General features: G+C 36.3%; 1 pseudogene; it reads left to right on the top strand.

Annotated features, from left to right (window-relative positions):
- The first annotated feature begins 2129 nt into the window (after positions 1-2129).
- LOC109166762 lies at positions 2130-26563 on the top strand (annotated as a pseudogene).
- Positions 26564-27166: the final 603 nt, after the last annotated feature.

The raw sequence follows: 27166 nt of genomic DNA, 5'->3' as shown, positions 1-27166 counted from the left end.
TCAACACAAATCCAGTCTTCAAAGCCAATTTTTTTGCATATGTCATTCGCATGTACACCCGAGACCTTAGGCTCGAAAAGCCCCAGGATTTGGGGTTTGTGTGTCTTGATGATATGTTTCATGGCACGCATAAACCGCTTGCCACCGGTGCCCTGGCAATTCCAGAATAAAAAATTCATAAAAAATAGTATAGAGAACAAAATAAGAAGGAGAAACCCAAAAAAACAAGAGGTAGGCAAAAAAACAAAGATATCAAAACAAAGAAACCAACATATATAAAACTAACCAAAATCGGGGATACTTAAGTAGCATCCCCGTTACCTTCAGACTCGCGCTGCACAGGGACCTCGTCGAGGTCCATTACCACATCTCCCTCGTCATCGATATGCTCCGGGGGGTCTCCAAAATGCTCCTTTGTAGACTGCCATACCGGCGAAGGAGCCGAGCCTCCTATATCCCCAACATAGACACGCGAAGATCTGATTACTATGCCACCCTGCTCCCCTCGTACAACGGTGTGTTCATCCTCCTCCGCTGCGCACCTGGAACAACTACCACTTACTCGTCTCGGTCTAGGCTCGAGTAACGGAGCGCCGTGGCCCGCCCCTGCGCTTGTACTGGCTCGTTCAGAATTTGATTTTCTCGGGCAATGACATTTGGTCTCCTGCTATTGTCTCCAATTGTAGAACGTTGTTGGGCACCACCCATAGGAAGTTGAATATCCCTCGTGTCATCTCCAACTAGCTCTGTCTGAACATGCACCGCCTCCTCAACCCCTTCGTCACCATCACCTGTAGACGAAGAGGCGAACCTTAACCCTTGGTAGCCAGCTCCATCTCGAAATTTAGATCCTCCCCCATGGTTGCTACCGTGGCGCTGGTTACGGTCGGAGTACGCCATCGGCGGTCTGCCCCTGCGTTGAGGTGCAATCATCCACGCTCCAAATGGGACCTTTGGATCTGCGGCAGCGTCTGGTTTCCTGGGCAGATTTTCATCGACGTGTTGGCTAGCTTCCTTATCCACCGCAGCGTCTTCATGCTTCGTTGTTGGCTTGCTTAAACTCGGACAACCCTCCTTCGCATGCACGTACAGTCCACATGCAAAACACACCAAGTGGATGCCTTCGTATGCCACATTCCACACCTTTCCTTCGTAGGTGAATTTCGAGATCAGGGGTTTCCGCATATTGACCTCCACGCAGATCCTCGCAAACATGCCCCGAGACACAATACTGGTGGATTGATGAATTCGTATAGTCCTCCCAATCCGGTTTCCAAGCTTCCTAAGAAATATCATGTCAAAGTACTCGACCGGTATGTTTGGTACCCTTGCCCAAACAAGCACCCTCTCCGTCTTTTCATTCAGAGGATCAAAATCAGGCTCCCAAGGCTTCACTATTAAATAGTGATCCAACACCATCCACGGGCCTTCATACATCGCGAACTCTAAGTCATCGACCGATCCAAAACGTACTAGGTAATAATCATTCGCGATTGCAATCAGATCCAAGCTGCCTTTGGGCTTCCACATCGCCGTCAGCCTCCGTAGCATATACGCATAACAACCCGCCTGCCCATAACCTTGATGATAAGAGCCTTCCGCCACAGGGCCCTTATCTTCTCCACCTCCTCCTTCGTTAATCTGATAGTGGGACATAAAGGATCATCTTCCTCCTCCGCTACCATGTCTGCATGGGAGTCTGCATGCTCGGATTCGCATAACGGCAGCTCCGGACTGGTCACACTCCTTCCCGTAACGCTTTCCGCATACGTGCGCATCTGGGCGACAGGTACCGAATTTGACTCTGGCACGGCCGGCGGCATCTGAGATACCTCAGCATCGCGATCTGTTGGTAGCGCCATTTGACCCCCCTCTGCCATCGCATCCAGCGGCGTCTCTTGCACGATCTCTACCTCCGGCATCCCAGTGTTAAGACTAACGACTGTTACGATCTCCACAGGAGCCTCGTTCCGTTTCGATTTCTTCGTGCTCCGTTCAAGGAGATCGTGATCCTCCGTCGAACGCTGTGTCGAGTGCATTTCTTCCCGTAGAGAGAAAATTTTTCAAAAGTGGTATTGTGTACTGTAGGATGCAATTTTGAAAACTAAAGTGATAGATTTTAATGATCTATGTTGGTTACGCCGGCTATGCCATTGATAGTTGCAGATCTTATATATCTACTTTTGCTCGTTACTTTATCAATTTTGTTTCTAGATCAACTAATTTAATAGCTCATACTCTTGCTTCTTCAGCTTTTGCTCAGACTTATCCTATGTTTTGGGATTGAGGATGAAATTGAACTCCAAGTAGTACATCTTTATGAGGAAGAAGAAGAGGAAAACAGAATTTTTAAAAGAATTTTTGATATTTTTGACAGGTTTGTGGATCAGACATTTCAGCCGCTGGAAGAAGAAGAAGAAGAGGAAATGCCACAGGGTGAGAAAATCACTCATCATTGCCAAAGCCTTAACCTTCACCAGACAAGTAGTCATCATTGCCAGAGGCTTCATGAAATTTTGCATCCGCTAAGGGGAAAATCACATCCTTGTCTCAAATTCCGTCGAATTTTGCACCGAGCTGTACAACACATTGATGCCATCACTAAAGAGTTGGCGAAAGTGAAGGAGGAGTACCAGCTTTTCATACAACATCTACAAGCAGGAACAAAGAAGCTTGTCTCCCTTCATGTTTTAGCAATACCTACTGATCAAGGTATCACCATGCCTAATTCTTCTCACCATGCTTCATGCTCCAAAGAAATAATGGTTGGAAAACAGGATGAGTTCGAGATTATGAAGGAGATGCTAATCCAACATCCATCTAAGGAACAAGAAATTTTGTCTATTAAAGGTATGGGTGGTATTGGTAAGACAACATTAGCAAGGCAAATTTATGAACATTCATCAATTACCTCCTACTTTGATAAGCAAGCATGGGTTGTCGCATCACAACATCACAATAAGAAACAAATGCTCTTAGGCCTTCTTGGTTTCAAATACAATAATGTAGGCAGCAGGAGTGATGAGGACCTAGCAATACAACTCTATCAAAGTTTGAAACATCAAAGGTACTTGGTTGTGATGGATGACCTATGGAGTGGAGAGGCATGGGATGCTGTCAAAGCTTGCTTTCCCGATGATGGATATGGTAGTCGAGTATTGTTGACTACTCACCTTGCGGAGGTGGCTAATCATACCTGCTCCAAAGATGACTTTTCTCATCAAATGCAAATGTTAGAACAAAGTGAGAGTTGGAAACTATTTAATGAAAAGGCATGTAAATCTCGCGGTGTTGAATTTCAAACTATTGGGAGACCGGTAGTTGAAAAATGCAAAGGGCTTCCTTTGGAAATTATTGTGGTTGCAGGCCTTTTTTCCAAACTCAACACTGTAGATGAGTGGAAAAATATTGCCAATGCTCTAAGTTCTTCTTCAGCAACTACTCTGGATGATGAAGAATGTTCGAGAATACTCTCACTGAGTTTCAATCATTTGCCCCACAACTTGAAAGCTTGTTTCTTATACTTGGGAGTTTTTCCAGAAGATCACGTGATCAATGCTAATTATCTTGCTAGGCTATGGCTTGCCGAAGGACTGGTAAAGGCATTTCAGAATGAAAACTTTGATGCAATGGTTAACTGGTACATGCAAGAACTTATGGATAGAAACCTAATAATTTTAAGCAGGTTAAGCTATTGTGGAAGAAAAATTAAGAGCTTTAGGATGCATGATTTATTGCATGCCTTTTGTATGAGAGAAGCTCAAAACGAGAACCTTTTGCATGTTGTCCAGAGTGAAAATAGTTGTTATTTTCCTTAGAAAGGTTTTCGCTGGGTAAGCATCCAATATGAAGATTTTAACATGTCTACAATACAACATTTACTTTGAAAAGCAATAGATCGTTCTTCATTTTTTTCGGGGGTGGGAATCATTTTCAGATTTTAGAAATGGCAATCTACTAAGAGTACTCTTCTGCTATGATACACTTGTCCGGCTCAAAATTTTTGTGAAAACTATCCATTTGAGATTCCTAAGAGTTGAAAATGATATAGAACTGTCCAGGGCTAAGGGATTCCTAAAGTCAAGATGTAGAGAGAGTGTAGAATTGTCAAGGTCTTGGAATCTTCAAACACTTGATTGTTTTGGAAGAGTATCATTTAGATTAGATGGAGGGAACTATTCGGGCTTTCCACAACTACACTATATTAGTTGCTATGGCTATTTTCGTGGAAATCCTCCTAATTTTGTTCATAAACTAGATGTGATAAGAGTTGAAGATTGCTCAGAAGAATACATTACTAGTGTTCCATGCTTGAAGAGGGTTCATATAAAAGGTGAAGTCAGAGAGATTAATGTTTGCATTGCGAACTTAGCCTATTTAGAGCAGCTCGAGGGACGTTGGATTTCAAGTTTGCTTGTAACACATACTCCAATTAATAGTGATGTGGTTCTCTTGAAAAACCTTAGGAAGTTGGGATTAAATGTTATGGTATTTGAGTGGGAGAAAATTAATATTCTTAGCAAGTTGCCTAGGTTAAAGGTGCTCAAGTTACGATGGAACTCATGCGTAGGCAAAGAATGGGAAATACAAGAGGAAGTGATATTTTGCCAGTTAATTGCTTTAGTTATCCTTGGTTGTGATCTCATCAAGCATTGGAAAGCTAGTAGTCTTAATTTCCCGAAACTTGAGCACCTATTTATTAAGAATTGCCTTAAATTGAAAGGGGATCCCAATCGACTTTGCTAAAATTTCAACATTGAAGTCAATCGAATTATGGGGATGTCTTCCTTCTGTTGTGGAATCAGCCAAGAAAATTCAGGACGAGCAACGTAACTATGGAAACAACGATATGGTTGTTATTGAAGAAGAAACAATATAATAGATGTATGTCACCCTTTCTCTTTCTGAATTGTACTTTTTCAACTTGTGCCAAGAAGATTTAATTAAATTCAGTGACTCATGACAGGTTTTGGTATCTGAGAAAAGTCGGAGTGAAGAAGAGCAAGAAGAGTTAGAACAGTCAGAACAGTCAGAAGAGTCAGAAGTGGATAACTGATAATTGATACCTCTGTATTCACTTTTAGGCAGAAGACAACAATGGTATGTTTGTAATTACATACATACATATTTGCAGTTTGATTCTGTTAGGAAAATCCCACTTCCTGTGACAATGAAAAATCACAGAACCGACAGGAGCACAAACACAAGATGATACACAATAGCCAAAAATAAATAACAATGCAAGGACACAAGATTTACGTGGAAAACCCCAAAACCACGGGGAAAAAACCACGGGACCAATACCAACCAAATAATCCACTATAATAAATCTTAGGTACAAAGTTTCAGGCTACCACACGAGCCAAACATCCACAAATCATCAAATACAATAACTCTAGGCCAAAGACTTCTATTATGTTCCGCAGGCCTAAACAGAATACCAACTCGTACTTAAAAATATTCAACCACCACAAGCAAGATGAAAAGAATACAAATAGTACGAGAATACCCAAAAGATGCCTGGAACAAACAAGCTGACCTCCAATACGTATATGATGAAGAAATCACCCAAGAACCTAGCTCTTCTTCTCTCTCTATCTGCCGAGCAGAATAATAAAAGATGTAGAAGAACTTTGTTTTGCCGCTGGAACTTCTCTGCCGAATTGAAGCAAAAGGTTTCGCCGCAACCTTTTTTCTTCCACTGCCGAACATATATATATATATATATATATATATATATATATATATATATATATATATATATATATATATATATATATATATATATATATATATATATATATATATATATATATATATGAAGAATGAATCATAAAAAGGAAAAGTTTTCTTTTTTCCTTTTCACAACTTTGGTAAATAAACTGCTGCCTCACCATTCCATAATTCATCCATATATTCCTAATTAAATATTATTATATTATATAAATATAATAATAATAATTAGGGCTCATGAGAAGAGGTCCAACAAAAATAGTGAATACAAAAGGTTTGGTCCAAACTGAGCTTTTTACCACATAGGAGGGAAGCCCAACCCAACAAATCTCCCCCTCCCGACTATGTGGAAGATATCGCCATCCCGGCGATAGAGCAACAATCCTCAAACTTTCCTCTCGGCAATGCTTTAGTCATCATGTCAGACCCATTATCATCAGTATGAATCTTTTCAAGTTCAAGCAGCTTGCACTCTAAGATATCTCTAATCCAATGATATCTCGTGTCAATATGTTTTGACCTGTAATGGAACGTAGAGTTCTTTGCAAGATGAACTGCACTCTGACTATCACAATAGAGCACATACTTGTCGTGAACAAACCCGAGCTCCTGAACAAACTTCTTCATCCATAACATTTCTTTACTGGCCTCAACAAATGCTATGAACTCAGCTTCAGTGGTAGACAAAGCAACACACTTTTGCAATCTTGATTGCCATGAAACTGCTCCCCCTGCATAGGTAATTAGATAACCTGAAGTAGATTTCCTGGTGTCAATGTCCCCGGCCATATCTGAATCAGTGTACCCGACAAGAATAGGTTTCTCTGTACCAAAACACAAACTCAGACTTGAAGTACCCCGAAGATATCTCAGAACCCACTTCACAGCATCCCAATGTTCTCTCCCTGGATTTGAGAGAAATCTGCTAACAACACCCACTGCATGAGCAATATCTGGTCTCGTACATACCATGGCATACATCAAACTACCAACAACTGAAGAATAGGGAACTCTTTGCATTTCTTCATTCTCTTTCTCACTAGAGACACATTGCTTCTTACTTAACTTGAAATGCATACCAAGAGGTGTATTCACTGGCTTAGCTTTATCCATATTAAATCTCTCAAGTACTTTCTCTATATACTTCTCTTGAGATAACCACAACTTCTTGTTCTGCCTGTCACGAATGATCTTCATCCCAAGAATTTGCTTTGCTGGTCCCATGTCCTTCATAGAGAAGGATTTACTCAACTCTTGTTTCAACTGTTGAATTTTGAAACATTGCGACCAACAATCAACATATCATCAACATAAAGCAACAATATAACAAAGTCATCATCAGATAATCTGTTTACAAAAACACAGTGGTCTGAAGAAGTCTTCTTGTACCCATGCTTACTCATAACGGAAGTAAACTTTTTATACCACTGCCTCGGAGCTTGCTTCAATCCATACAAACTCTTCTTTAACTTGCAAACACAATCCTCTTTCCCTTTGACTTTGAATCCCTCAGGTTGCTCCATATATATCTCCTCATCTAAATCACCATGGAGAAAGGCTGTCTTTACATCCATCTGCTCAATTTCTAAATCCAAACGAGCTGCAAGACCCAACACAACTCTAATGGATGAAAATTTCACAACATGAGAGAAAATTTCATCAAAATCAATACCTTTCTTCTGTCTAAAACCTTTCACCACAGTCGAGCTTTGAATCGTGGAACTGAAGTGCCCTCTTCATGTTTCAATCTGTAGACCCACATGTTCTTCAAAGCTTTCCTGTTCTTTGGTGCCCTTACCAACTCAAAGGTATCATTTGCATATAGGGAACTCATCTCATCCTGCATAGCCTCAAGCCATTGTCTCTTTTGCTCACTCTCCAAGCTTCTTCATAGAACTCAGGTTCTCCCCCATCAGTCAATAACACATACTGACTGGAAGAGTACCGAGTAGATGGTCTCCGTTCCCTGTTAGACCTTCTAGGAGGATCAACTAGAACCTGCGAAGGAACTTCTTGTTCATGGTGCACAACATCATCAACATGACCATCCACATCAACTGTATCATCCTGATTGTCTGGTACAAGATCACCGTTCTGCCCATTCTCTTGAACCTCATCAGCATCATGTGTATCTTTGCTGGAAACTGGCTCACAGTCAATCAAACTTCCGTTGTCTTGAGATTCTGGCTTTCTCACTTTGTCAACATCTCCAATGGTTTGATCTTCAAAGAACACTACATCACGGCTTCTCACAAGCTTCTTCTCAACTGGATCATACAGCTTGTAGCCAAATTCATCAAGACCATAACCAATGAAAATGCACTGTCTAGTCTTCGAATCCAACTTAGATTTTCATCTCTTAGGACATGCACAGATGCCTTACAACCGAAGACTCTGAGGTGATCATAAGAAACTTCCTTTCCACACCAAACCTTATCAGGAACTTCATTATTCAAAGCAATAACGGGAGATAAGTTGATAACATGAACAACTGTGGAAACTGCCTCTGCCCAAAAAAAACTAGGCAACTTTGCGTCATCAAGCATACATCTGACTCTCTCCATAATTGTCTGATTCATCCTCTCTGCTAAGCCATTTAATTGAGGAGTTTTAGGAGGAGTTTTCTGATGTCTAATACCGTGCATTCTGCAATACTCATCAAATGGGCCACGGTACTCACCGCCATTATCAGTACGGATGCACTTCAATTTCTTCCCTGTCTGTCTCTCAACAAGGGCATGAAACTCTTTAAACACACCAAACACATCACTTTTGTGCTTCAAAGTGTAAACCCAGAGTTTCCTAGAATAATCATCAATGAAGGTCACAAAGTAAGATGCACCTCCAAGTGATCTAACCTTCATTGGTCCACACACATCAGAATGTATCAACTCAAGTGGCTCCGGCTTCTTTGAAGGAGAATTGCTCATAAAAGAAACTCTTTTCTGTTTCCCTGCCAGGCAATGAACACATCTGTCCAATCTAGCTTCCTTTACTCCTGAAAGCTTCTTCTTCTTGGCAAGGTAATCAATCCCCTTCACACTCATGTGGCCAAGTCGTTTGTGCCACAATTCTGATGCACATTCTTTTACTGCCACATTCACTGAATCACCAGAAATAGAGTTTTGTAAAGAGTACAAGTTAGAAGACTTGTTACCTCGTGCAATAACCAGCGACCCTTTAGTGATTATCCAATGTCCATCACCAAAGAAACAACAGAAACCATCATCATCGAGTTTTCCTGTAGAAATGAGATTCAGTCTGATACCCGGTGCATGCTTTACATTTTTAAGTTCCAGCTTTGTGCCATTGCTGGTCTCAAGACAAACTGTACCGGTACCAATTACCTTCACCTGACCATCATCACCCATTCTTAGTTCTCCAAAGTCACCTGGAGTATATGAAGTAAAGAATTCCTTCCTTGGTGTAACATTGTAAGATGCGCCTGAATCTACAATCCAAGTTGTCTCATGGCATGCAACGTTGATGGCGTTCTCATCACAAGCAAGAAGCAAATCTGCTCTAACTATTGCAACCTGGTTCTCTGTGTGAGCATCTTTCTTGTCTTGCTTCTGGTCCCTTTTCAACTTGAAGCAATTTTTCTTGATGTGACCTTTCTTGCCACAATGATAACATTCAACATCCTTGTGCCATGACCTTGACTTACTTCTGCTTTTATCTCTACCATTTTGACCCCTTTGTTTGTTTCTCCCCCTATCATTTGTAACCAAAATATCTGACTGAGAAGTGGAGGTGTCTTGAGATCTTCTTCTTGACTCTTCATTCAAGATACCACTCTTGACATACTCCATGGTCACAACACCGTTGGGAGCAGAATTGGTCAAAGAAACCCGAAGTGTTTCCCAAGAATCAGGTAGAGTGTTAAGCAACCAGAGACCAAGTACCTCATCCTCAAATTTGATGCCCATGCTAGACAACTGATCAAGAACACCCTGAAAATCATTGACATGATCATTGATCAATGTACCTTCCTTGAATCTTAGATTCATCAATTGTTTTAGCAAAAACAATTTGTTATTGCCTGTCTTGGAAGCATACAGGGTCTCAATTTTATCCCATAGGCTTCTGGCATGTGTCTCGTTGATAATGTGATTCATAACTTTATCTTCAACCCATTGGCGAATATAACCACAAACTTGTTGGTGCTCAAAGTCCCACTCTTCGTCTGACATGCTTTCTGGCTTTGCAGTTGCAAACACAGGTAGATGTAATTTCTTCACAAACAGAAGATCCTTCATCTTGGCCTTCCAAATGTGATAATTTCTACCATTCAATCGTACCATATTACTCATATTTGTCTCCATGTCAAATGTACCCAATCAACAACCAGGGCTCTGATACCACTTTGTTGGGAAAATCCCACTTCCTGTGACAATGAAAAATCACAGAACCAACAGGAGCACAAACACAAGATGATACACAATAGCCAAAAATAAATAACAATAAGGACACAAGATTTACGTGGAAAACCCCAAAACCACGGGGAAAAAACCACGGGACCAACACCAACCAAATAATCCACTATAATAAATCTTGGTACAAAGTTTCAGGCTACCACACGAGCCAAACATCCACAAATCATCAAATACAATAACTCTAGGCCAAAGACTTCTATTATGTTCCACAGGCCTAAACAGAATACCAACTCGTACTTAAAAATATTCAACCACCACAAGCAAGATGAAAAGAATACAAATAGTACGAGAATACCCAAAAGGTACCTGGAACAAACAAGCTGACCTCCAATAAGTATATGATGAAGAAATCACCCAAGAACCTAGCTCTTCTTCTCTCTCTATCTGCCGAGCAGAATAATAAAAGATGTAGAAGAACTTTGTTTTGCCGCTGGAACTTCTCTGCCGAATTGAAGCAAAAGGTTTCGCCGCAACCTTTTTTCTTCCACTGCCGAACATATATATATATATATATATATATATATATATATATATATATATATATATATATATATATATATATATATATATATGAAGAATGAATCATAAAAAGGAAAAGTTTCCTTTTTTCCTTTTCACAACTTTGGTAAATAAACTGCTGCCTCACCATTCCATAATTCATCCATATATTCCTAATTAAATATTATTATATTATATAAATATAATAATAATAATTAGGGCTCATGAGAAGAGGTCCAACAAAAATAGTGAATACAAAAGGCTTGGTCCAAACTGAGCTATTTACCACATAGGAGGGAAGCCCAACCCAACAGATTCATGCATTTGTGACATGACAGGCAACAACATATATTAATTTACAAGAAGAAGAGAAGATGTTTTAATTACATAATTATTTTCAGTGTTGGTCTGCATAGAGAGAGCGAATGTGTAATGCTAGTTTTCACTTCCTAGTCCAGTACAGTACAGGGATTTCTCATGCTTCTTCTACTATACACTTCATGCTATATTTTCACTGCTGCTGTGGCTATACATCTCTACTTCTATAACCTAGCTAATTCCACAAATTAAAATAAATTAAATTGAATGAAATTGGTTATTAAAGTAGTTCATTATATTATATTATATTCCTGATTGATATGAGTATATGACTTCAGGTAATATTTGGAAGCTTTCAATGTGTTGGCTCAAAGGCAAAGATGAGAGCTGAACAAATCTGATGGGGAGAGATAGAAAGACAGAGAGAGAGAGTATGACGGGCAGGCGTTTGTATAAATTCATTCAAGAATCCAATGCTTGCAAGAATTCATGGATAATGAATATATGCATGCATGCATGTATGCTATCTGTTTCTTGGAGTTTAATTAGTTGTTGGAATCATATTAGACAATCACAAAACTTTGGGCGGGGAGTGCTTAAACTTCATCTCTTGTATTTTACTCCTGAATTGGAAGCTTAAAACCTTAAAATACGTACTCTTGAAGCTTAGATTTGCAATATGTGTGTGTGTGTGTGTATAGAAGGTGCAGCTAGCACATTTAATTTAAACCGTCAAAGTTTTGACAATTCTGTAACTCTAGCCGCCGATATGCTATTTCTTGTATTTCGATCAGTAGTTGGATTCAAACAATCAGAAAACTCTGGGTATGGAGTTCTGGATGACACTTCATATTTGTGTGTTATTTAATTAGTACTTGGAAGCTTAAAGCCTAGAGTGTACGTGTTCTTCTTACAGATCAAGGCGTGTATTACTTTGTCAACTTCATTCTCTTAAATTTCCTTCCCCGTATAGTATCATCCTTATTAGCTTATATTATCCTTTGCTTTGCAGGGGCAGTTTGAAATATTGTCTCTCATGGCATGCTCTGCTTGCTGAGTAATAGCAGCGGTCCTCAGCTCAGGGCCGATCGAACTGGTAGTGTTGTTGCTGAGTAATAGCAAGCCCCAAAAATGTGGCCGGGTTGAAGACAAATGGTTGTTGTGGTTGTTTTGGAGTTTTTATTCAATTGTACTATACGTTATAGATGTTTCTGGTGTTTGAAACGGGTTGCGTTGTGGTTCACAGGCTCTTCAAGAAGCATGAATTGAGGGTTAGTTTACTTGTAATATTGTATATTTTGGCCCTGTTTGGTAAAAAATTAGCCTATAGGTCAATTTTAACTTATTTGACCACTATTAATTGTTTGAGTTAGTTAAAATATCAATATAAATGTTTGGTTAATTAGTTTTTTCAACTCCAAAAGACTAAAATTCAAAAAGCTACTCCAAGCAACTTTTTCAATTAGCTTTTTGAGAAAAAAATTTATACCAAACAGCTATCAGCTAACAGCTAATTTACCAAACACTTTTCTACAATCAGCTAATATTATCAACTATTTATACCCTCTAATTAACACAATCAGCTAACAACTAACAGCTATCAGCTAACAGCCATTTTACCAAACAGGGCCTTTGTATATTTAGTATTTAGAAACTTTCAAGACTTATTAGACAGTACTATTCGATCTATTGGAATTTGGCAATTTGTCATCGTGCTTGTCATTTGCTTCTATCTAGCTTGCTAGTTTGCTACCTATTTTTTATATCAATCGAAAGAGAGAATATCTAAGGATACAAATACTAGCTATGCACAACTCTTTACCTGGTTCTGCACCTACACAACGTCGAGCAAAATTAGTAGAAGAGAAGTAGGAGGGCGAGCAAGCACCCGCATGCCCAAAAGGTGACTGTTGAAGAGCAAATGGTTGTTGTGGCTATTTTTACGTAGTTGCACATATAAGTGCACACTGTTGCACACAGTAGTGTACGTACTTGTACGCAGAAATACACATTGTTGTACATGGAAGAACTACATGTTTCTTGTACTAGGTCATTTTAAAAAATAAAAATTCTAGCAATTAAATAAAATCCTAACCATCCACAAATCAAAGATCAATGCATAAATCCTACATTACCATCAAAATATATTCCTAAAATCATGCACACTATCTTCAAATAAAATTAAATATAGTTTAAATGCACACACAAATTACCAAACAACTCCTGATTAATAACAAAAAATAAAAAATTTAATTATAAACACATGAAATCCAAGGCATCCATTATTCAAAGATCAATGCATATGACTTGTCCATACAGGCTCATGGGAATAAGTGGTCTCACTTGAACAATCGCATATATATTTTTTATCGGAAAATGCTATGTGTATTCTCATTTTTTACTCTTAACTTTTACTCACACAGAAAATTTTGATTTAGATACTTGTATTGAAATTCACAGAGAAAAAGAGTTCGTCACATCCGACAGTAAGATTTGTGACTCAATATAAGATGTAATAGAACTCTTTTCTATCTAACCAAACACCCAATTAGCTAGCCATGTGCTCATATCTCTAAAAATATTATTGATTGACATTTTGGCTCTGTTTGGCAGAGCTTATTTAGGAGCTTATAGCTTATTTTAAGCTACTAATAAGTTATAAGCTTTGTTTGGTAATGTTCCCAAAATAAGCTCATAGCTTAAAATAAGAGCTTATTTTGGAACGCTACCTTAGGTAGCGTTTCAAAATAAGCTCCTAGCTTCCTAACTTTTTTTTTTATCTTTATCCTTAATATTTTAAAGAAATGACATAATTTACACTTCTCAATTAAAACCCTTTTCTCTTCTCATTTAATTTATCCGCAACTTTCACCGCAAATATTATTATTATTATTATTATTATTATTATTATTATTATTATTATTATTATTATTATTATTATTATTATTATTATTATTATTATTATTATTATTATTATTATTATTATTATTATTATGAGATTTGCAACAATATTGCTACTTCATTATGAGATGCTAGATCAAAATGTTAATTTTTTTAAAGACAAAATGTTAAATTTTAATATGTAAACAAACTAATTTAAATTTTATGAAGATGTCCTTTTTAGTCTTTTTACATTTATCAGCTTTTCAAAAAGCTAATTTTACCAAACACTTTCAATCATAACAGCTAACTTAACAGCTCTTCAGTTTTCAGCTCCGAGCTTATAGCTTTTCAGTTTTCAGCTCCTTTTCAGCTTTCCACTCTTAGCTTATAGCTTTTCAGCTAAGTTTGCCAAACAGAGCCTTTGTCTGTCAGTTATGTTGTTTAAGCAGTGGTTTTGGTGTTCCCTATGTTAGATCTAGCTGACTAGCTACATCTAGATTTTTTTTATTATTAATTTTTTTTTTTTTTTTGAAAAGAGCTACATCTAGAATTTAGATAAAGGTCAAATTTTAGAAACAAATACCCCGTAAAAAATTATGCATCTTCAGTAGTTAATAAATTACCAAGACCATAACAAAGAAAAAGATATAATAAAAAGGGAAAATTGTAATTTATGTCACTTCATAATATGTAAATATCAATGTCAGTTCTAAATTATTAATGGTGTAAATGTTGTCCATCAATTTTTAAAACGGTACATATATTACCCCTCCCGTAATGTAAATGTTGTCTCTCAATTTTCCCCCGTACGGTACAAGAGGGACAACATATGTACCGTTTTGATAATTGAGGGGCAATATTTACACCATTAATAATTCAGGAGTAACATTGATAATTGATATATTATGGAAGGGCATAAATTACAATTTTCTCTAATAAGAAAGAGAAAGGGAAACAAGATTGGGCCATTGTTATCCCATGGATTAGGGTTCACCTTGTATTGTAAACTTTTGTTTAAAGCGATATTTAGATTATGTACCTTCAGTTAACATATTATGTATCTTCAGTTCATAAATTATGTATCTATTACAATTAACATATTATGTACAAGCCGTTAACTAATTATATACATGCATTTAATAAATTATGTACCTATTATAACCCGTTAATATATTATATACATGCAGTTAATAAATTATGTACCTATTATAACTTGTTAACCTATTATATGCATGCAGTTAATAAATTATGTACCTATTATATACATAAATCTGGCCGGCCTCTGAAATGAATTGAATGTCTATAGAGGATATACAAAGTTTGGGTGTCCAACATGTCGGGTGTTTGACATACACTGAGGAGGTCGGCGACTTTACAAATTGATACACGTGGGTCTTAATTTCTAACACACTCATCCTCTAGAATAGGAAGTGTTCCTTATCGGGTTACCTTATCTGAACTTCGAGGTCGGGAAGTGTATTTTCCAGAAATGAATAAGCAAATAATTAATGTGTCACCATCTAATCAACACATATAAAGAGTTGATTTACAGATTTTTTATAACCAAAACCAACATAATGTTAAAAAGTTGACCTTGCCAACAACAACAATTTTTCTTTTTAAAGGAACAACAACATTTAATATTGTTCTCAACAAGAAGCATTTTGTCATTATCTAACCTTAATCTTTGAATTTTAATATATATATATATATATATATATATATATATATATATATATATATATATATATATATAGGGTACGAATCTCATGAGACCCCCATTTTAAATGAGATCATGAGATAACATCCCATCCATTAATACATTTATAATGGAAGGATGAGATTGAATGAGATATATACTGTAAATAAGGCCATAATTAAATATGAAGGGTTAAAAAGTAATTATATTAATGTGTTAATTTTGGTTAGAATTTTAGATTGAAATCTTTGACATAATAATAGACCACATAATTAATGGAAATAAGTACTAATCCATTCTTGTAAGTAGATGTAGCATTCAAACCATGAAAACAGTGAGGAGAAGCATAGTAATAGTCCAGAGGTTGTCGATGATGAGTAATAACATAGGTATGTTCTGATGTTTTGATTTTTAGTTCGTCAAGTCACGTCGGTCTGTGCATTTCGGTTCTGCGGCATGTGCATAAGAGCATTTAACGCATTTGTATTTGGATTTGGTTGATGTGTTGTGAGTTATTCATATGAAACGCTAACACGTAGGAATCAGGGGGTTCTTGTTTTTGATTTTAATTAAAAAGAAGAATGCTTAAGCCGTTGAGTAATGGGTATAGTGTTGGTGTGTGCGTGTGTTTAAATTGGCGTGTGCAGTTTGTAGAGTAGAGGGGTTTGGAATTTTATTGTCTTTAATGTTGTATCCAAAATTATTATTAGGGGTGTGCGTGGAATGATATTGGTATTTCATTTTGAATGAATTAGACGGTATGAGTATTATTTGGTTGTTTTGCTATGCAACGTATTTTTTATACACGCGGGTGTGTGCGTTAATAAGGGAAAGTGTGTGCAACGAATTGGGATAAGGCAAGAGAAAGTTTTGTTTTGCCCAAACAATTTTTCTTGAAGAAAATTATTATTAGATGTGTGCATAATGCATTGTTTTTATACATTGGGTTTTTTTTTTTAAAGAAAAAGAAGGCAAGAGGGGTATTCCGTTAACTTTTGCTCGAACATATTTGAATAGTTAGGGTGGTGTGTTCGTACATGTATTTCAGCGTGTGCATGATACTAGGTTCGAGATTGGCATGGGAGGTGAAAATAGATGTTTTTTATGTTGTTGTTTGATTCATAACATTTGAAGTGTGAGCGTTACCGTGGTATGGTGAGTGCAAATTGTAGGGTAAAGAGGTTTGCAACTTCCGTTAATTCATTTTGGTACACAAAATGCACACGCCTATATATACAGAGCTACGCATCGACTATTTGGTCCTATTACTTTGCACACGCCATGATACGCACACGCACATAAAATGGCTACTCGCGACTATGGAAGTCGACAACCAAATAATGTTTAGGTATACCATGCTAAAAAAACATGGGCCACGGTGAAATGCACATGCCTACATACATCTACGCACAAACAAGTATCAACACATCCACGATGAAAAAAATTGCGTTCCGAAACAAAAAAAAATCAAAACATTAGACCCCTGAGATAAATTGAAAATGGAAATATGATTAAAAGTCATGCTCACGCTAAGTAAAAAAATCCAATAACCAAACACAAAAACAAATACATTATAATACTAACGTCACGCCAAAATCACTCGTTCAAGAACAACGCACAAACTGATGTACGTCTACGCATACACCATCATAATATTACATTAGAAACATCAGCAAAATAAAAAGTACCACAATAGTACACTCAGCAACGTGGACACGCTAATATATTATAACGCGCACACCATCGAAAAAAATGGCCTTAAAAAACTGTTAGTGCTTTTATGTTCAAAAACCCCATATTATAATTGGCAATATTATTATGGCATACTAAGATAGGTTTAGAGTCTGTCGGTTGGGTCTACAGTTTACTGATCAAGCAGAAGCAACGACAGAAGAACTGACACTGAAGATCTGATTTAGGGAAGCTGTTTCCTTAAGAGTCTTACGCGGTATTATCATCTCAGTATGGAAAGACGATCAGCGTATCTTCAAAGAAGGTAATGGACCTAACCTGCTGAGATTACATTCCTCTTTTATTGTCCTACCTTCTACAATCAAAGATCTTTTATGAGTCCAGATCAGCTTAAAGAGTCCAGATCTAAAAGGTAACTGGGGTTACGCCAAATAAGAAGAAGAAACACTCCATATCAGCTTAAAGAGTCCAGATCTTTGATTGTTATGCACCTTCTCAATACAACTTGTTCATGGTGATTAAGATGATGAACTTGAGAAGAGTTACTGCTGCTTAAACGAAAGGACACTAAGATCACACTGTTGTGGGAACAACATTATAGGGCGTCACTGAAGTGGACTGCATCAGAGCTGGCTCTCCAAGTGAAGGGACTTCATTGGACTTCTGTATGCATGGCTCTCCATCTTCAACAACCCACTAAACCTGTGTAGACTGGGTATGTACCTTGTGTGGGGAACTTGGGTAAGATTATTGTATATCTACCTTTGTACAATGGATTATGACTTAGTGGATTGGACGCCTATGTGATCGTCCCCCAGACGTAGATACACACTGTATCGAACTGGGTAAACATTGTGAGTGTTCGTTCTGTGTGTTTGTTTATTTTTCTCTGATGTTCGCTCCATGATATATCATTACTAAGTAGGTGCTTAACTGAATCTATCAGTATTCTAAGTCAGCAAACTATTTCTGATAATTTTCATAAAATGAGGAAATGCAAAATTACAAAAACAATACAAAAGCACATACCTATGTAGTTACCATCCATTTGCAATGTCTGAAATGTTGTGGATTACAACCGAGTGTACTCACGTTATTACTTCATCAGCCATCTATTCAAATTAATACATGTGATTTCCATCAATATGATCCGACATATCATGCTAAAGATCACACTTTAATTCTGTCGGGTCGGAGTGTAGGGGACCCTTAGGGTTGGAGTTCAGCCTTTGGAAGAATAATTAATCATTATACTACAATGACTATTTAATCCTTCTCTTTTAAAAATGTCCTTAATTAAATTATATTTCTCTTTTCAATCTCAACCATCAATTAAAAATATTTTAATGGGTGTGATGAGACCTCATGATCTCACTAACATAGAGGTCTCATTGGAATATGGCTAAAAAGTCTTGCGAGGCCAACTACTACAACATTTTATATTTTCCCAACAACAAGCATTTTGTCATTATCTACCCCTAATCTTTGAATTTAAATACTACACATATATTTAATATTGGAGAAAGTTACATTTTAGTTCATGAATTGTTGAATATATAATGGACAATTCAGCCCTTTTATTATAATCATATAGCCGGCCTTATTTAGTCTTTGAATTGTTCACTTTGTAGCCTTTTTAGTTCCCAAATCAAATACGGAGTATTTGTTAAAATCTAAATGTTAATTTATAATAATTGATACATTAAAGGGGCAATAATGTAAAATATAGCTATTGTTTTTCTCCCATGATAGCCTCAAGAATAATATATAGCATTATTTAGTTTTTGAATTGTGTTCCAAGGTATGCTCGAGATGAAACCGTCTCGTAACTTTTAGTTGACTTGTTCGAGTTAAGAATGTCAATAGAAAATTCTTATACAAAGTTGAACTTAGAAATATTGTGATTACCAAACTAATTGTCTGATCAATTTGATGGGGTTGCCATTATTGAGGTCAACCATTTGCCAACAAGAATAACATTATATTATCTTCCCAACAACCAACCATTTGTCACTATATATTGCTATAATTATTAACTTAAAAAACAAAAATTATTAACAATATGATAACGTGAATTAGTAGTGCAAGTTGCAGAGGTCACCAGAATCTCCAACAAAAAATACTTATATTACAATTTAAAATGATGTCGTATTGGTGGGATGTACCTTAAAATATGGTGTCGTCATTATCGACCCTTAATCTTTGAATTTCAATGCGGAGTACTACAAATAAATAGTGTTGTCAATATGGGCGGGGCTTAGAGCAAGCTTGACCAACTTTTTTTTTCCCTTCTTGTTGTGCACATTTAAAGTCGTCAAATTTTTCCGTGGACCATGAATACAAGGTACATTTTTAATATATTAAAAATACACTATTTGTGTACTGAATATATATTATTTGATAATATACAAAATAATATATTTTTAGTACTCAAATAATGTATTTTATATATACAAATAATTTACTTTTTATTTGTAATCCACGTAATTGTGTGACCATGGGACCATGGTCCATAGGATAATGATCCCTTGAAGTCTCAAATCTCTAATATTCTAATTGCATATTAATGTATTATAACATCGTTTGAATAAAATGCATAAACAAAATTTAAACAAACATTACTGCGGCCATTTGGGATTACGGATTTCAGATTTTCAAATTTGGAGATACGGCCATTTGCGATTTGGGCTTGTGATTTGTGAACTGATTTTCCCTCTTTAAAAAAAAAAAAAAAAAAAAAAAAAGGGTCGGCTAAGCAAATGAGCCTCAGAGGCCTGCTCTTTAAGAAGCAGTTAAAATCGAAATCTACCCCTACCTATATAAGGGCGGAACAGACTAGTTCACCAGATAGTTAATTTTGATTGCTTTACAAATATATTTAAGGAAAAATGACACATTTTCCCCCTGAGTTATATACTTATAGTATTTTCTCCCCTCAATTATTCAAGTGGTTGTTTTTCCCCCTAAAATGTTAAATGGACATATTTACCTTTAAAATAAATATTTTATTTATTTTTCTTCTCCAACAAATTATGACCATAATTTGGTTCAAACCAAATAAACACTATAGCAACCAAACCGAAATATTCCAATTACAATTTAGAATCGAAACTCGATATTTAGAGTTTATTAAAATCCCTAAACGGACGGTTCATGTTCCGAACTGAAAAAATAAAATACATTTATTGTTGAATTTAGACTAATTTTTAAAATAAAAATAAAATTTTAAAATAAAAACGGTTCAAAATTGCGAATCGGGTCAGGAACCGCCAGTTCACGGTTCAGGATCCAATTTTTTTGATTCATAATTTTAATAAATTGAAATCCAAATATTGGGTTCTAGATCTGAATCATAACCGGAAACTTTTAATTCGATTGCTATAGTGTCCGATTCAGTTCGAACCGAATCGTAGTCATCCCTACGTATACGCAATAATTTGTTGGAGAAGTAAAATAAATAAAATGTTTATTTTAAGGGTAAATGTCAATTTAATATATTAGGGGGAAAAACAACTACTTTTAAAATAATTGAAGGGACTAATATGCTTACCTAAATAATTGAGAGGGAAAAAGTGTTATAAGTATATAACTCAGTAAAAAAAGTGTCATTTTCCCTATATTTAATACTAGAGAAAATAACTTTTTCTTGAATGATGGCTTAATGGATAACTCAATTATTATTATTTTTTTTAGGTACATCTGAAGTACTCACTGGAGAGCCTTATCTAATTCTTAAAGAAGGCATGCTATTAGCGTCAGCATGGATCAAGCCGTGCATCTCGGATGGTTCCTTGATTATAATATTGTGAAATTAAATGGCACCATTTACCCATAACTTACAACCTTACCACTTAGCTAGCGATCATGTGCTCATGTCTCTAAAAATATTATTAATTATTCACAACTTCTTATTTATTTATTTGTACATTTTTTTGGAGGGAAAATTGTAAAAAATGTCCCTCTTATACTTCTATAGTATGTCAATTATCAATGTCACTCCTAAATTATGAGTTGTGTTAATGTTGCCCCTCAATTATCAAAAAGGTGCACATATAGTCCCTCCCGTGACGGACATGCGGGTACCCGTTAGTGTACGACACTGTTAAGTTGGAGTAAATATGTAATTTAGTTGTTTTTTCCTTCCATCGATTTGAAGTACCAGCGATGGATAGCGATGGGGAACCACATATTTGTTACGGGAGGGGCTATATGTGCACCTTTTTGATAATTGAGGGGTAATATTTACACCACTCATAATTCAAGGATAACATTGATAATTGACATATTATAGAGGGGTATTTTTTACAATTTTCCCTTTTTTTGGAGTGTTCTCATACTAATATACTATACCTCATGAATAAAAATGAGTTGTATTCACAAACCTACAACTCCTATTAATTAACAGTTTGTCTGCCAATTATGTTGTTTAAGCTGTGATTTTGTTGTTACCTGGGGCCGGTCCTGAGTCCTGACCATGTGTGAAAAAATAACAATAAATGAAGATGTTGTTGCGTGGTCCAAATTGTATGATTTTCACCCACTCATTTGGTAAAAAGAAATTACCAAGACCAAAAAAAAAAAGAAAAAAGATAGTAATAAGAAAGAGAAATGGAAAGAACAATGCGTTATATCAATCGTTCCCTGCACCACGGTGTGCAGTGCGTCTCGCGCCTCCCAAAACGACGTCGTTTTGGTAAGTTATGTAAGGAGTTGACGTGATTATGTGTATTTGTTTATACAATCATGTGTATTTATTTATACAATATCTACATTTTTTATACAATTATGTATATCTTTTATATACAATTATGTATATCCGAAACAGGAAATTTACGTGTATTATGTTAAGAGTTGATGTTTATTATGTTAAAAGTTTATGTATTATGTTACATTATATTTATTATCTTTTAAAAAAAGTATCTGTATTTTGTTATACAATTATGTACATTCATGTATACAATTATGTGCATTCTAGTATAAAATTATGTACATTTTTGAACATGAGATTTTTTTAAAGAAAATTAACCGCCAACACAGGATAGCGAAATTTAAAAAAAAAAAAAAAATCTAAAACAACATTGTTTTGTATCAGGGTGCACAATGCATGCAGGATATAAATTGCCGCGTTATATTTGTGTAAAGAGTACGTTTAATCTTTTGTTATTTTGAAGTAGTATCACGCGTTAAAGAAGTCACTTACACTAACTTTTTGAGCAAATACCAATTTTGGTCCCACAAGTATTAGCAAAATGATGGTTTTGGTCCACATGTTTAATTCCTACCAATTTTCATCCACAACTATTGTTTTAGTACCAATTTTAATCCACAACTATTATTTTAGTACCAAAATTCATCACGTCGGTCACGCATCTATTTAAGACATCCCGAAATCTAAAACTTTTAAGGGCATTTTCGTCCTTTTCAACTTAAGATTTCAATTTGAGCATAAATAAATGAATTTAAGCCCTAAGATTGATCCCAATTCGCAGTTCTCCTCCACATCCTACCTTAATTTGAGGAGGAAAACTGCGAATGGGATAGATCTTAGGGCTTAAATCCCTTTATTCATGCTCAAATTGGGATCCTAATTTGAAAAGCATGAAACTACCCTTAATAATTTCATATTTCGGCATGTCTTAAACGAATGGGTGACCAGCGTGATGAATTTTGACACTAAAATAATAGTTATGGATGAAAATTGGTACTAAAACAATAGTCGTGGATGAAAATTGGTAGGAATTAAACATGTGGATCAAAATTGTTATTTTACTAATACTCGTGGGATCAAAATTGGTATTTGCTCCTAACTTTTTACTATAAACTTAATTTCAACAAAGTTTCTCCCAACGTTTATTTTTTTTCAGTATTGGTTTTCACCTATGAATTTGGACAGACTGCTGCAGAATTGCAGAGTGTTGCTAATTTTTTTTGCTTCAAGTTGCTATTACGGAGTATTATATTATCTTCCCAAAAAAAGAAATTAAGTATTTTGTGACTATATTCCTATAATTTGAATTAGTAGTGCAAGTTGCGAGTTGCAGAGGCCACCAAAATCTCTGCAGCATAACCCAATTCCAGTTGATATCATCTTCATCTTCCCTGCTAACCTTCATTCAAACAAACTCAGAAAAACTTCTCTCTCTCTCTCTCTCTCTCTCTCTCTCTCTCTCATTCATTTACATTACACCAATACAGAGTTACAGAGATCGAGATTGAGAAGAATGGCTTATGTGGTTGTACTTTCTCTTATGAGGACGCTAGAGCTTGAGTTCTTGCAACCTCTGCCTCGTCCAATTCTACAACAAAAGGAACTCATCCCCTGCAACAAAGACTTGGTCCTATCTCTCAACAACAAGCTTGGATTTCTTATGGAACTATTCGATATGAATAGAATGGATGGTGTTGAAGCAATAAAAGTCTTGGAAACAAAGCTCAGAGATGTAGCTTCCAGGATTGAGGATGAAATTGAACTCCAAGTACTACATCTTTATGAGGAAGAAGAAGAAGGGGAACTCAGAATTTTTAAAGAAATTTTTGATATTTTTGACAAAAATGTGTATCATGCATTTCAGCCACAGGAAAATCACATTTACATGGAAATGCCACAGAATGAGAAAAGCACTCATCATTGCCAAAGCCATAACCTTCATCAGACAAGTACTCATCATTGCCAGAGGCTTCATCAAATTCTGCATCCACCCACCGGAAAATCACATCCTTGTCTCAAATTCCGTCGTATTTTGCACCGAGCTGTACAAGACATTGAGGCCATCACTCAAGAGTATCATCTACAAGCAGGAACAAAGCAGTCTGCCTCCCTTCATGTTTTACCAATACCTACTCATCAACTTATCACCATGCCTGATTCTTCCCACACTGCTTCACACTCCAAGGAAATAATGGTTGGAAAACATGATGAGTTCGAGCTTATAAAGGAGAAGCTAATCCAACATCCATCTAAGCAGCTACAAGTTGTCTCAATTAAAGGTATGGCAGGTATTGGTAAGACAACATTAGCAAAGAAAATTTATGAACATCCATCAATCACTTCCTACTTTGATAAGCGAGCATGGACTGTCGCATCACAACATCACAGTACGAAGCAAATGCTCTTAGATCTTCTTGGTTCCAAAGACGATGCAGACAAAAGCAGTGATAAGGACCTAGCATTACGACTCTACCAACGTTTCAAACATCAAAGGTACTTGGTTGTGATGGATGACGTATGGAGTGTAGAGGCATGGGATGCTCTCCAAATTGCTTTCCCGATGATGGATATGGTAGTCGAGTATTATTGACTACTCGCCTTGTTAAGGTGGCTAATCATATCTACACCCAAAATGACTTTTCTCATCAAATGCAATTCTTAGAACAAAGTGAGAGTTGGAAACTATTTAATGAAAAGGCATGTAAATCTCGCGGTGCTGAATTTGAAAGGATTGGGAGACCGGTAGTTGAAAAATGCAAAGGACTGCCTTTGGCAATTATTGTGGTTGCAGGCCTTTTTAACAAACTCAACACTTTAGATGAGTGGAAGAATACTGCCAATGCTCTAAGTTCTTCTTCTGCAACTACTCTAGCTGATGAAGAATGTTCGAGAATACTCTCGTTGGGTTATAATCATTTACCCCACAACTTGAAAGCTTGTTTCTTATATTTGGGAGTTTTTCCAGAAGATCACGAGATCAATGCTAATCAACTTGCAAAGTTATGGCTTGCGGAAGGACTCGTAAAGGCATCTGAGAATGAAAGCTTTGATGCAGTGGCTAATAGGTACATGAAAGAACTTATGGATAGAAACCTGATAATTTTATGCAAGCTATCCTCTCGTGGAAGAAAAATTAAGAGGTTTAGGATGCATGATTTATTGCATGCCTTTTGTATGAGAGAAGCTCAAAACGAGAGCCTTTTGCATGTTGTCCAGAGTAATAGTAGTTCTTATTTTCCTCAGAAAGGTTTCCGCTGGGTAAGCATCCAATATGAATATTTTAACATGTCTACAATAGAGCATTATACTTTGAAAAGCTATAGATCATTCTTCTGTTTTTTTAGGCGGGAATCATTTTTAGATTTTATAAATGGAAATCTATTGAGAGTACTCTTCTTCTATGATACAATTGGCTCGCACAAAAATATTGTGAATACTGTCCATTTGAGATTCTTAAGAGTTGGAAATGGTGTAGAACTGTCCAGGGCTCAGGGATTCCTAAAGTCAAGATGGAGAGAGAGTGCAGAATATTTAAGGTCTTGGAATGTAGAATTGTCAAGGTCTTGGAATCTTCAAACACTTGATTGTTATGGAAGAGTATCATATAGATTAGATGAAGCAGAGAAGTATTCGGAGTTTCCACAACTACACTATATTCGTTGTGCAAACTGGTTTTGTGGAAATCCTCCCAATTTTGTTCAAAAACTTAATAGGATCAAAGCTGATGATTGCTCAAAAGAATACATTACCAATATTCCATGCTTGAAGAAGGTACATATTGTATATCTAGGCGACAAGGGTAATGCTTTCATTGCGAACTTAGCCTATTTAGAGCAACTCGAGAGACTTTGGATTTCAGGTAGACCTGAAACACAGATTCCAATTATTAATGATATTGTTCGGTTGAAAAACCTTACAAAGTTGGAATTAAGTTATATGCAATTTGAGTGGGAGAAAATTAATATTCTTAGCAAGTTGCCTAGGCTTGAGGTGCTCCAGTTACTATGGGAATCCTGCACAGGCAAAGAGTGGGAAATACAAGAGGAAGTGATATTTTACCAGTTAATCGCTTTAGGTATTTATCATCAGCATGATCTGAAGCATTGGAAAGCTAGTAGTCATAATTTCCCAAAACTTGAGCACCTATATATTAGGTATTGCCGTGAATTGAGAGAGATCCCAATTGACTTTGCTGTTTAACATTGAAGTCAATCGAATTACGGAGATGTCTTCCTTTTGCTGTGAAATCAGCCAAGAAAATTCAGGACGAGCAATGTGAGTATGGAAACAACGATATGGTTGTTATTGAGGAAGAAACATTAAATGTATGTGACCCTTTCTCTTTCTAAATTGTATTTTTTCAACTTGATCCAAGCAGATTTAATTGAATTCAGTGACTCATGACAGGTTTTGGAATCTGAGGAAGGCCTGAGCGAAGAACAGCCAGAAGTGGATAACTGATAATTGATCTGATACCTTCCTTGTATTCACTTTTAGGCAGAAGACAACAATGGTATGTTTTCAAGAACACAGAATTGTAATTACATACATACATACAGGACTGTATTTGCAGTTTGATTCCATGCATTTGTCACAGGACAGGCAACAACATATATTATTTTATACAAGAAGAAGATGTTTTAATTACATAGATTATTTTCAGTGTTGGTGTTGGTGTGCATAGAGAGAGCCAATGTGTAATGCTAGTTTTCACTTGCTAGTCCAGTTCAGTACAGTACAGGGACTTGTCATGCTTCTTCTACTATACACTTCATACTATATTATCACGGCTGCTGTGGCTATACATCTCTGCTCCTACAACCTAGCTAATTCCACAAATTGAATTAAATTAAATAGAAATGAAATTGGTTATTGATGTAGTATATTATATTCCCAATTGAAATGACTTCAGGTAATATTTGGAAGCTTTCAATGTGTTGGCTCAAAGGCAAAGATCAGAGCTGAACAAAGCTGATGGGCAAACTCATTGAAGAATCCAATGCTTGCAAGAATTGATGGATAATGAATATATGCTATCTATTTCTTGGAGTTTAGTTGATGGAATCATATATATCAGACAATCACAAAACTCTGGGCGGGGAGTGCTCAAACTTCATGTCTTGTATTTTAGTACTGAATTGGAAGCTTAAAATTTTATAAACTCTTGTAGCTTAGATTTGCAATATATGTGTGTGTGTG

This window comes from Ipomoea nil, unplaced genomic scaffold (genome assembly GCF_001879475.1).
Source record: "Ipomoea nil cultivar Tokyo-kokei standard unplaced genomic scaffold, Asagao_1.1 scaffold3105, whole genome shotgun sequence".
Taxonomy (NCBI): domain Eukaryota; kingdom Viridiplantae; phylum Streptophyta; class Magnoliopsida; order Solanales; family Convolvulaceae; genus Ipomoea; species Ipomoea nil.
This window is presented reverse-complemented; position numbering and strand designations above follow the sequence as displayed.